Source organism: Harmonia axyridis, chromosome 5 (genome assembly GCF_914767665.1).
Source record: "Harmonia axyridis chromosome 5, icHarAxyr1.1, whole genome shotgun sequence".
Taxonomy (NCBI): Eukaryota; Metazoa; Arthropoda; class Insecta; order Coleoptera; family Coccinellidae; genus Harmonia; species Harmonia axyridis.
In genome coordinates, this window is record NC_059505.1 from 35,628,704 (window position 1) to 35,642,035 (window position 13,332).

The following is a 13,332-nucleotide window of genomic DNA, read 5'->3' on the forward strand; positions in this document are numbered from 1 at the left end:
AATTTTCCATCAAGGATCTAAGATACTTGAGGCATCTTATAAATTTGTCGCCTAACCTATTGCGGGTTATTGTAACTGTAAGAGCAGCTCTGGAAAATTGTCTTTCAACAGGAGCAGAAGATGCTGGCGTTGATAAAAATCCTTGGCCAAGTTTGGAAAGATATTTCTGGAATTACCAAAATCTACCAATAAATTTGATAGAAATCTGAGGAAACTACTAATAAAGTCACACTGTTGAATACTTCAGTCTCTCGGCGCTCGAGAAATCCCCTTATTTAGTCTGATGCTTCACTATGGAGAAGGAAGGTACAACGATTTTGCACGCTTCAATTCATGTTACGCTACTGGAATTTTCAAAGACGCGGTAATTTGTCAATTCATCGTATGCTATTGGTCGGGATGCGGATGCGCGTATCTAGAGAAGGAAAGAGAATTTTTTGATTTTCAATAATTGTCGAGACTTCAGGAAAAATACGTGACTTGTTTTGGATTTCAGCTATTTCTAGATTAATTTGAGACTCAGAATTTGATTTATCGGCAAGCATTATGTCGGGATTCTCGCACCTCCCGTGGGATTGGAACAACAGAAACCTCTCTTGGGATTGAAAAATATCAAGAAGTACTTCCTTGAGATATAGAAGTTGAAATAGTACGACTTTAGTTTCTGAAACTAGGAGAACACCTTCGTAATACCAAAACCTGGCGTTATTACATCAACTTGGCTGAATGAGAATTGGAGTACTATAGCTTCCTGCTCAGATCTAGTGTTTAGAAGGCTGAAAATAATCTACAGAAGAGGTTCCATCCTAAAAGCACAGTTCTAATTCATTAAAAACTGATTTAAGTTAAGTTTTTATGTCAATATTATTTGTTTAGAGTGAAAAGGATCGATCTTAGTATATTTTAATTTTATTAAATTTGTAAAAACCTGAGGAGGAGTTTTGTTGCCGAATAAGCTAAACCACCCCTAGAAATCAGTCTTTAGAGTTTCACTGGCAATTGATGTATCGTTACAACATGATGAAAACTTAAAATTGAAAGATCTATGCTAAATTCAAGTTGAATATCTCGTGAAGGGAAGGTACTATGAGAAAAAAACTCAAACTTTAACATCTGTGTCTCGAAAACAAATCGTTTGCGAAACCATGTTATAGGACTTCATTTCTCAAAATTATCCGAAGAATCTGTGTTATTCGTTTGTACCACCAATTTAGGAACACCTTTATAGTAAATTCAAAACTGATGTCTTCACAAATAAATTGCAATTTGAATGAAAAACATTAAATTTCAAAACACAGCATAAACAATTTTTCGATACGAAACACCGAAAACAACGGGTAAGTGTGTATACCAATGACGAATGCATAGATCACAGATGACAAAACAAGGGGGGCGCCAACAATACGGGTATACATTGTGTCCGTAAAGTATGGAACAAATTCATTTTTAGCTAAACACACCTTTTTAAGAAATATTCCTGAAACACGTCGATTTTTTATTTTAATTTACCGTATTTTAAAATAATAATCTAATATACAGGGTGAAATACTTCCGAGTAATGACGTCAACGTCATTTTTTCAAAATGGAACATCCCATTTTGTCGCAATTTTCCAATTACTCCAGCTGAGCTGATTCCAAAAATGTAACACATGTTGATTCCAATTGGTACAGAGTGGACCAAAATACAATAGTTTTGTGTGTGCTCATGAAGTAACGCGTATCAACATTCTTTATTAGTTAAATTAACAATATTATCAAAAATACTCATTGCCTAGCGGCAATAAACAAATAGTGACATGTGTTTTTTTTAAATTGATAAGAAATAATTTCTTTCATATTCTGTCTGCTAGACCACAAGTACCAATAAACATGTTTGGAAACAGCTCATTTTTATTAATCTAAAAATGTTACAAACTATAGGGTGTTACATTCAAATCAATTGCCACTAGATAATGAAAATTTTTGATGATATTGTTAATATAACTAATAAAGAATGTTATGCGTCACTTTATGAGCACGCACAAAACTATTGTATTTTGTCCTTCCTGTAGCAGTTGGAATCAACATGTGATACATTTTTGGAATCAGCTCAGCTAGAGTAATCAGAAAATTGACACAAAATGGGGGTGTTCATTAAAAAAAAAATACGGTGACGTCATAACTCGAAAGTTATTCACCCTGTACCTATATTAGATTATTATTTTAAAATACGGTAAATTAAAATAAAAAATCTACGTGTTCCAGGATTATTTCTTAAAATGGTCTGTTTAGCAAAAAATGAATTTGTTCCAACATTAACGGACACAGTGTACCTATGATGAAAATAATCATCTCGAAAAAAAGCGATAATAAACTCATAAACCGTAAAAGGGTCCGATTTTTTACTGCCGTGTCGATTTTGAAGAAACCTAAAAAGAGTATTGGTTCATTTTATGAAAGAATTGTCGTTCTTCGTCTCTGAGAGAATTCTGAAATTTTATATTTTGGAAATCTTGGGGGGGGGTTAATTACCCCTACTACCCCCCATTTCTACGCCTTTGTGTAGAGACTCTTTGCTTGCAGAAGATCGGGACTATACATGGGTTATAGACCCATTCTTTCTACTTCGCTATGGAGAAGGTAGGTGTATAAGGCAGGGCAGATATCAAAGCCGATTTTCCTCTAGATAACTTTTCATACCAAACCACACCCAAACCGATACCCACGCCAAAAATTCTCTCTCTCCTCTCTGCCAACTAACTAAAAACCAGAACGTAAATCCATCCAGCCCCACCTTTATACACCATCTCCGTTAATAATAATTCTCGTATATAGAAACGACAAACGGCCACATGTTCCAAATTATACATACCGCACGAGATGTTTAAGTTAATTGATAGCAAATTACCAGAGTGCGAGATTTAATTTACGATCAGCGACCGGGACTTGTCGAGCCGCTGGCCGGCGGACGTAAGAGAGAAGGCCAATTATTCGATTTAAATATCATCTCGACTGAACCGCTCGCCGCCACGCTACGTGACACGCAATTAGGGTCTCTTTTCAATAGATATGGGACTTTGAAATTGTAACTGTGCGGGTTTTCGGAACTAATTGGGTGATATTCTTGGTCCTTAAGGGGAGGGGAGAGAGGGGGGAAGGAAATGATGGAGAGGATTGAGGGGAGATAATTTTGACTACAGTGACTTGATAATACGCAGTGACGATAATTCATTCAAATTTAGCCTAAAAATGGCGAATGGAGCGGGGCTGAAGCATAGGTTTTTAATAAAAATCGTAATAAAAAGGCCATAACCTATAATAGTTGAATAAAATAGTAATTTACGTAACAAGTCCGGAAAATATGGTTTTTTTGAACGAATAGACAAAATTCCAGGACTCGCTTACGCTCGTCCTGGAAGTCTGTGAGTCCAAAAAAACCATTTTCGGACGTGTTGTGTACAATATTTTTTCGGCAACCATGTAAAATAACACTATCGCTGCTGCTTTCCATATTTTATTGCGATTGCGATAAACATGCAAATTTTTGACAACTAATTTCATATGAAATGTCAGCCGTTATCTCGGTTGCTATGGATTCTATGATTCTTTTCCGGCCTAGTCCGGGAAGTACGTACTTTCCGGACTAGGCCGGGAAATGCTACTTTCCATAGAAGAAGCGTCCGGGAAGTGAGCACTTCCCGGACGGTTGCCGAAAATGTATTTTTCGTAATACTTACTGTACAATCGTTGTAAGGACGTAATATAGCATGTCTAGAGTATACAATTTTTTATTCATCATGATATATACATAGGCGTACAACTTTCCTTCCGCCGATTTTTTCCGAAATTCGAGGCTTTATTGTAAAAAACTGTTGATACATTTATGATTCAAAGTATTGTCCATCGCTGGCCACTACTTTCTTCCATCTTTCGGGAAAGGTCATCTCTAGAAGCGATCCACGAATCGATCCAATTTTTCACTCCTTCATAAGACCGTAGTGCTGGTCAGCCAGACCGTGTGACATTGACCGAAACAAGTGATAGTCCAAGGGAACAACGTCTAGAGAATACGGCTGGTGGGGTAGGATTTTTCATTTCAACGTTTCCTAGTATGCCTTGACCACTTTCGCAACATGGGGTCGAGCATTGTCATGCTGTAAAATCACTTTATCATGTCTCTCGTTGTATTACGTCCATTTGTCTTTCAATGCTCGGCCCAAACGCATTAATTTCGTTCGATAACGATCGCTTGGAACCTAGGAACCGTGTATATTAGGTTTGGCAATCGACGTGGAAGCATGGCCGAGATAACCCCATGATTCTCTGCGCTTGGGATTATCGTAATGAACCCATTTTTCGTCTCCAATCACAATGCGATGAAGAAAACCCTTCTGGCTTTACCTTGCAAGCAGCTGTTCTTAAGCAAACAAGTGCCGTTCAACATCTCTCGGCTTCAACTCGTACGGCACTCAATTTCCTTGTTTCTGAATCATTCTCATGACTTTCAAGCATTCTGAAATGGCTTGTTGCCCAATGATCCTGCCAATTCTTGTTGCGTTTGACACGAGTCCCTATCAAGTGATGCTTCCAACTCTGCATTTTCGAAAAACAGTGTCTCTTCCACCATGCCATGCTGGTCTTCGACGTCAAAATCGCCGTTCTTGAAGCGTTGAAACCACTCTCGGCACGTTCTTTCACTAATAGCGGCTTCACCATAGGTACTTGAGAGCATTCGATGAGCTTCAACAGCAGATTTCTTTATATTGAAGCAGAAAATTAAAACCTCCCGCAAATTACTAGAATTTGGCTGGTAAGCATGTTCAATCGAGAATTATGATGCAGACCCAAGTCGACTAATATTTCGATGGGGTTATGTTTACAAATACCTAAGCTTATTGTATGACATCTACGATCTATTTATTTCAACTATTTATCTATTGCAAAACGGTGGATGCAGAGTTATACACCTAATATATTTTTTTGCAAAAGAGCAATCAAAAAAATTGTTGATTTCCAGCAATGAAGCATATTTCGATGAATCTCATCTCAGTATTAGCAAAGGAAATGTGAACGGGGCATCATACATTTCAAGGTATGATACAAAATACAAGAGAATAAATAAAAAACTCATCAAAACTCTCTTTCCTCGTATAGGTGTAGGTAGTGATTGATTTATGTACCTATTTGTTTATAAAATAAGCAGATACATTTATATTGAAGGGGTTCTTCTTCATCCAAACAAAATTCTTTCATCCTTCCTTTTCACCAGAAGTTGACGATTCATATACTATAATTAAATCTGAAAACAAAAAAGAAAAAGAAAAGAGTAATAAATTTTGTAGTTTCAAACTTGTAGCACAATAGATGAACACCAACTAAAATGAAAAATTAAGGTTACACTCTTTGGAGTTGTGTCAAGAACAACCCCCTTGAAATTTTCTAACGTTTTTCTGGACCACCATATATAAATAATAATTGTTCACAGTAGCTTCTTCAGAACTTTTATAATAATAATTGAAATTTAAAGATGAAACTGTTTATGTAAATATTTCTCATATTCAAGCGCTTCATTCCTGAACAGGGCGCTATATATTTTCCTCACGTGGTAACCAACACCAAGTCAGTAATTTTCACGAATTTTCATCAGACTTCAAACTAGAGGTTCGAATTCCTAATCCAGCAATAGACCAACCATGTGACAACACCTTTAGTCATCTTAAGGCATCCAAAATATAATAACCGGTTAAGTTTAGACGCTTCAGAAGATGGGGACAAAAATGACCCTGTCTCTGGCATCAAACTATAAATACAGCCGTTGTAAATATGTCCCCAGATCATTTTCATCTTTACTAACTAGCGATCGTTAAAGCATCTTCACTTTGGTCTATTTCCGGTAAAAAGAGTTGAACAGTACGGAATCCACGGTTTTCAACAAAGCACCCGAAAATAATCGTGATAAATGATATTTCGTATTTTTCTGTTATCCCAAATATTAAGAGGCTGGCAATATGCCCATTTTCGAGTTGGCGGGTAATAGCTTTCCAGATGGCGCTGGTAGGCTGGATGAACGTAGGGTGTCCAAACAATTCTGTTCGGTTCATCAATCATATTTCAATCCTTTCTGCATAATGTGCTCTGACAATTAAAAAAAAATTAAGAGAACTAAGCTTGCTTTGAGGACACACAACAGAAATTAAAACTTCAAACCATGAAATTCCATGCACACAAGTCAGGCAAATTGGTGGACTAAAAACTAATCGTTGAATATAACTTCATCTACATATATCTGAAACACGTTAGATTTTGAAACCATATTCTAATGATGTAGGTACTCTTTGTTGAAGCTATTCTACATCATCGAAAGTAACGCTTTTACCCCATTATCTCAGAAGCTTTCAACAAAATTTTCATTTAAGAGGAAACTGGATTTTTTTGAACGGGTTTTCCGTAAAATACTATCATATGTATTGGTCACTTTTAGTTTTGCTCAAAGAATTAATCACAAAATCCAGTGACCCACTTACGTAATCTACTTTGTACCAAATTTTAATATCTTTTATGTTTTTTATATTTATCGGTGATGTCCAAACATATACACATTTACTCAAGCGCTAGTTTACTATATCATATTCATATATACTTGTAGTGTTTTTTTGCTAGTCCAGCAAAGTCACTCATAGCACGCGGTAATTGTCTGTTTACGTTAGAATACTGAAGCCAAGCAGCAACGAGCGTGATCTTCTAGGACAATCAGGGCCGGCGTTAGGGGTGAAACAGTGAAGCGACTCTTTCAGGCGCCTCTTTTCGATGGGCGGCAATTAAGCCCAGTTTGTGGCCGCCTTTTCATATTTCTCAAAAAATATAGTTTTGATTCTTAAAAACAACATGAGGTTGGTCCGCTTTGCTGCGTTTATCAACATTTCCTGCAATAAAAATCTCCAAACTGTCTTTACTAAGCCGCCTGTTCAATATATAACACATGGCAACCCAACCAATATAAGTAGCATTGCCTATTACCCTAATTGAATGAGGGATGAAATGTATTTCACAAAGATGAGAAACAACACTTCGAATTACGTGGAAGTTGTTTACATATCCAACATATGGAAAATTCCTTCTGAATTCGAAACTAGTAACTGATAAATGCTCCCAGCGGAACATATGTTTTTAATCCCATTTAGTTTTCGAAGCTTTGCATGCCTTACCACCCTCTGTATCTTGTGGAGTGATAGGTAATATTTCATCGATCGTAAGTGATCGATTGTGAATGTGAGAATCAGATATATTACTTACGCATTGTTCATCGGTGTCGAAGAAGTCCAGGAATTTGTTGTGGGTAAAAATGTTCGAAAAAAAAAAGAAACCCAGTGGAAACGAATTTAGAAAGGAACGATTAGCAAAGTCGTTAGAGAAATCAAAAAAGGCGAATTATCATCGAGGCAGGTGATGTTTTTTGTGGGGGGGGGGGGGGGGCACAGGGGCGACAAAAATTCTTCGCTTCAGGGGCGATAAAATTGCTCGCGCAGGCCCTGAGGGTTTTATGCGAATATCCATACTAGGCAGAGCCTTCTCCAGTGAATGAAAGCAGTCTAGCAGTTCTTCTATGGTGTCAGCTGATACTGCTTTATTGATGGGCAACGAAATATCAAATTAGTCGCAATTCTTTGCAGTCAATCCATATATTGTTATCAAATACGTTTTTATAGAAAACTGAAAATGAGAAATAAATGACAACAAAATCTTTTTTCAGACCTATACGAGTATAAGCACCTCTAATTAACAAAAAATAAACATAATCGAAGCCAGACACAGATTTCAAATTAACGAATACTGACATCCATAATGACACACACATTCAAGGATGCCAACGCAAGAACCAAAAGTGTCACCAAACCAATCCTTATCCAAATCGTTGAAAACTTTTCCATCAAATAACACTCCACCTTTTATTAGATACTACAGAGTAATAGATTCCTCTAAAAATCCCCATACTCACTGTCAAGACATGACAAAACCGATTTAAATCGCTGACATATTTACAAACAGGAGGACGGGAACAGAATAACAAACATAACTCAGAGGCTCGAACGGATGATGGTTCCGAAAAGATAAATCTGGAATTTTAATTTGGAGCATCGCAAGTCAAACGTGGATTGGGGTAGGTTACATATTGCGTGCGTAGGAACCACTTAATAATGTGCTTTCACAGTCTTGAAGCAGTAATTTGTAGTGACAAATTAGTTCGTTTCACCTCGAATATATTAGGTGGGCTCTGATGGTCGGGTGTAGTTTAAAAATAGGAAATGCCTTCTTGTCTTAACTTCCTCTGGGTGGATAGGAGTGTAGTGTAGGTAGTAAATGTTGTGTTTGTGATTAATTTGGTAGAATGTTCATCCCGAAATTTTACTTATTCAAATAATAGTCGGAGCTGATGTTGAGAAAATTCCTTTTGATATTCAGCTTCAATTTTTTCTACATCTTTTCCAATTGTGATTCAGAACTGTAAAATGTTGTTCAGAAAAGCAAATTGAATTTCGGACGATAGAAATTGTAAATCAGAATAGAGAATTTAAAATTCAGAATATCAATAGGTATTTCAGATATTCAGAAAATAGGGAATTTTAAATTCAGAATAGCAATATGTAATTCAGAAAAGGGATTTTTTATATCTGGATAGCAATATGTAATTCAGAAAAGGAGAACTTGATTTCAGAAAATATGAATTGGAATTCGGATTTGATAATTTAGAATTTAGAAATAGGAAATTGTAATTCAGAATTTATCACATGTACTTCAGAATTAATGCAAATGAATAGCCATATACATTCCTTTATTTTTTTTAGTGAATCGGAATTGTTGAGGCTCTGTTAGCCTACCGGGAACTGCGACCACATCTTATTTTTCTTAAGCCTATCTATTCATATTATCCAAGGAGTCCGTTGATACTGTTAACGAGTGGTTTTTAGGCCAGTCAAACTAACCATTGAATATAACTTTATCTAAAGGGTGATCTTTTTAGAGATATAGAACTTTAAATCGCAATAAAACAACGATGGATTATTCGATTAACATGAATTTTATTTATCCGCAAGATTACATTTTAAATATGATTTCTGGCATATGACCGCCACGGCTGGCTCGGATGTAGTCCAATCTGGACGTCCAATTTTCGATTACTTTTTCCAACATTTGTGGCCGTATATCGGCAATAACACGGCGAATGTTGTCTTCCAAATGGTCAAGGGTTTGTGGCTTATCCGCATAGACCAATAACTTTACATACCCCCACAGAAAGTAGTCTAGCGGTGTCAAATCACAAGATCTTGGAGGCCAATTCACAGGTCCAAAACGTGAAATTATTTGGTCACCAAAAGTGTCTTTCAATAAATCGATTGTGGCACGAGCTGTGTGACATGTTGCGCCGTCTTGTTGGAACCACAGCTCCTAGACATCATGGTCGTACAATTCAGGAATGAATCACCAATGACTGTAACGTTCTGGCCATCATCGTTTTTGAAGAAGTACGGACCAATGATTCCATCAGCCCATAAAGCGCGCCAAACAGTCAGTTTTTCTGGATGTAACGGTGTTTCGACATACACTTGAGGACTAGCTTCACTCCAAATGCGGCAGTTTTGTTTGTTGACGTAGCCATTCAACCAGAAGTGCGCTTCATCGCTAAACAAAATGAAATGGACGTAGTGCGCGATATGTATTCCGCACAGAACCATTATTTTCGAAATAAAATTACACTATTTGCAAGCGTTGTTCAGGCGTGAGTCTATTCATGATGAATTGCCAAACCAAACTGAGAATAAATCACTTGACAGCTGTTAAATCGGTTGCCATCTTGAACAGTAATGCCAACTTATAGTTATATACCTCGAAAAAAACACCCGTTATAATTTTGATTTCATCGTTGAAAATCTTTTGAAGTGAAAATTCAGAAATTGTAGATAATTTATGAAAATTTTATATATGAGAAGTACCAGAACAGATCCCTGAATGAACCCCTCTAATTCCTAATGTTCCACCTCCACGTATCCACTTCAATAAACCTACAGCTTGATCATCAACCATGAAACCTTAATATTTATATCGCTTCATTCTCATCTCGCCAACACATATCCCTCAAACCGGAAACATCCCATCACATCCGTAGATTGCTCCTTCATACACATACATCCCCCCCTCTTCTACCCTGGTCTCGTCCCCATCATAAACTCAGAGATATACTCTGCCCCCCTTTTCCGAAATAGCTTCGAAGAAGAACTCTTGCGAATCCCCATTTTCGTCAAAACAAATTTAAAGGGCATCCCTATTCAAGTATAAATATTTAAACGGTTCATAACGGCTCTTGGTACCGCCAGGTCCCGTGTGGCGGCGGCGGCCATGTTGCCTGATGGCCGAATGATGATTGTTTTATAAATATTGGATGAGGCGGCTGGTTGGCTGAGATCGTTGTGCCGCGGCCCAAATCAGAGTTTATGGGACATCATAATGTCCCGATGTTTTATTGATGGGCCGCCGTTATCTGTGCGCTCGCTTGCCGCAGAGTAATTTGCCGGCGAATGGGACTTTTGATGTATGAAGTGATACTTATATGATTTGAATAAAAATTGCTAACGTGGTGTGTGTTGAGCTGGATGTAACGACGTGCAGGTGTTCGCTGAATTGTCGGGGTGGAGGGGTGAGATGGGTTTAGTCGTTTTGGGGATGTTTATACAGATAGAATACGTTTTTACTTCGTCGATTCTATAATTGGAATCGATGTTCTTCACGATATTATTAGGTGTACAACTTTACTTCCGCCGTTTTGCAATAGAAGGCTGTAGCGGTAAGTGGTAGTCGAAATTAATAGATCGTAGATGTCATACAAAAAAGCTTAGCTTTTGTAAATATGACGCCATCGAAATATTAGTCGATTTGTGTCTGCATCATAAAGTTATTCGAGATCGAACATGTCAACTTACGAGCTAAATTCTCGTCATTTGAGGAAGGTTTTAATTATCTGCTTTAATATGACGAAATCTGAGGCTGGGGCTCATCGAATGCTCTCAAATACCTATGGTCAGGCCGCTATTTGTGAAAGAACGTGCCGAGAGTGGTTTCAACGCTTCAAGAACGGTGATTTTGTCCTCGAAGACCAGCATGGAGGTGGAAGAGAGAAGGTTTTCGAAAATGCAGAATTGGAAGCATTACTTGATCAAGACTCGTGTCAAATGCAACAATAAGTGGCAGGATCATTAGCAGTGAAGCAACAAGCCATTTCAAAACGCCTGAAAGTCATGAGAATGATTCAGAAACAAGGGAATTGGATGCCGTACGAGTTAAAGCCGAGAGATGAATGGCGTTTGTTTGCTTGTGAACAGCTGCTTGCAAAGCAAAGATGGAATGGAATTTCTGCATCGCAATGTGACTGAAGACGAAAAATAGGTTCATTACGATAATCCCAACCACAGAAAATCATGGGAATATCCCGACCATGCTTCCACGTCGTCGGCCAAACCTAATATTCACGGTTCCAAGGTCATGCACAATATTTGATGGGACCAGCTCGGCATAGTATATTATGAGTTGTTAAAACCGACTGAAACAATCAGAGGCGATCGAACGCAATTAATGCGTTTGAGCCAAGCATTGAAAGACAAACGTGCGCAATACAACGAGAGACAAGACAAAGTGATTTTACAGCATGACAATTCTGGACCTCATGTTGCGAAAGTGGACATGACATACTTGGAAAAGTTGGAATGGAAGTCCTACCCCATCCACCGTATTCTCCAGAAGTTGCTCCCTTGGACTCTCACTTGTTTCGATCAATGGCACACGGCCTGGCTGACCAGCACTTCAGGTCTTATGAAGAAGTAAAAATTGGATTAATTCGTGAATCGATTAAAAAAATGACCAGTTTTTTCAACACGGGATTCGTACGCAGCCCGAAAGATAGGAGAAAGTAATGGCCAGCGATGAACAATACTTTTAATCATGAATGTATAATCAGTTTTTCACAATAAAGCCTCGATTTCAGGAAAAAAACGGCGAAAGCAAAGTTGTTCGCCTATGTAAATTAATGTTAATCTTCTTTAATATCTCCAGGAATGAATGAGTCTGTGCCTGGGTTAGTTGTAGGAGTAAGCCACTTAGTTGAGTTATGTTTCAACTCTCAACACATTCCAGTAGGTTTCTGTACAAAATTTCACTACGAGTGCACATAAATTTTCCTTTTTGATGTATTAAATGATACATATATTAGGTATATGATTTGAATGAAAATTGTTAATGGTATGTGGATCTTCTTGTAACGACCTAAAGCTGTTCGACGATTTAGGTTTTCACGAATTCTTGGGGTTCAGGAAGGTTTTCTCATTAACTCCAGAAACGAATGTGCCATTGCTTGGGTTACACCCAACAAAACAAGTACAGTTCATTTATGTTTAAAATAATGAAAGCAGAATGAAAAATTTGAACCAAAACTACATAAAAGAATCGGTCAACTCCAGTCGAAAATCCCAAAGTTCAAAGACCCCCCTCGAAACAGCCGATAACACCACTAGACGTCCTTCCCCCAGGACTCGAAAAGATTACATCCACCCACAGTCTGTCATCGGTAAAGAACCAGTTTAGCACGAACTCAAGGACCGACATTGAATAAATCATCGTCTGTTTGTCCAATCCACCCCGGAACAGTCGAAATAACAAAGACAAACATTCCCAATCGTTCCGTGGACAAGCAATCAGTCTCCATCCGGTCCGGAGAAGGCCGGCAATAAGCTAAAACGCTCCGGCTTCGGTTAAACAACGCTCTGAGATCTGTTCTCGTCCAACGAAAATTATAAGGGGGGCAAATATGCATTAAGCAATTAAACCGCCACGCAAAATGTACACACGAAGAACCTCGCGAAGTCGGTCAACAAATCTAAAACGGGGATCGTTTCAAACGCGGGGTTTTGAGTCGGTCCAGCCCATTGGCGGCACGTGGGAGATAGTCTTCGACGGGGTGGAGAGAACCGAATACCAGTTCTTGATAGCATTTGGTCCTCCCGATGTTATCGAGAACTAAGTCAGGGTTCTCGAGAACTTGATCGCAGTTCTCGAAAACTTAGTCCTAGTTCTCGCGAACTAATTCACAGTTCTCGAGACTAAGTCACAGTCCTCGGGAACTAAGTCACAGTTCTCTGGAACTAAGTCACAGTTCTCTGGAATTAAGTAACAATTCTCTGGAACTAAGTCACAATTCTCTGGAACTAAGTCACAGTTCTCAGGAACTAAGTCACAGTTTTCGAGAACTAAGGTACAGTTTTCGAGAACTAAGTCAGAGTCCTCGAGAGAATTCTCGAGAAATAAGTCAG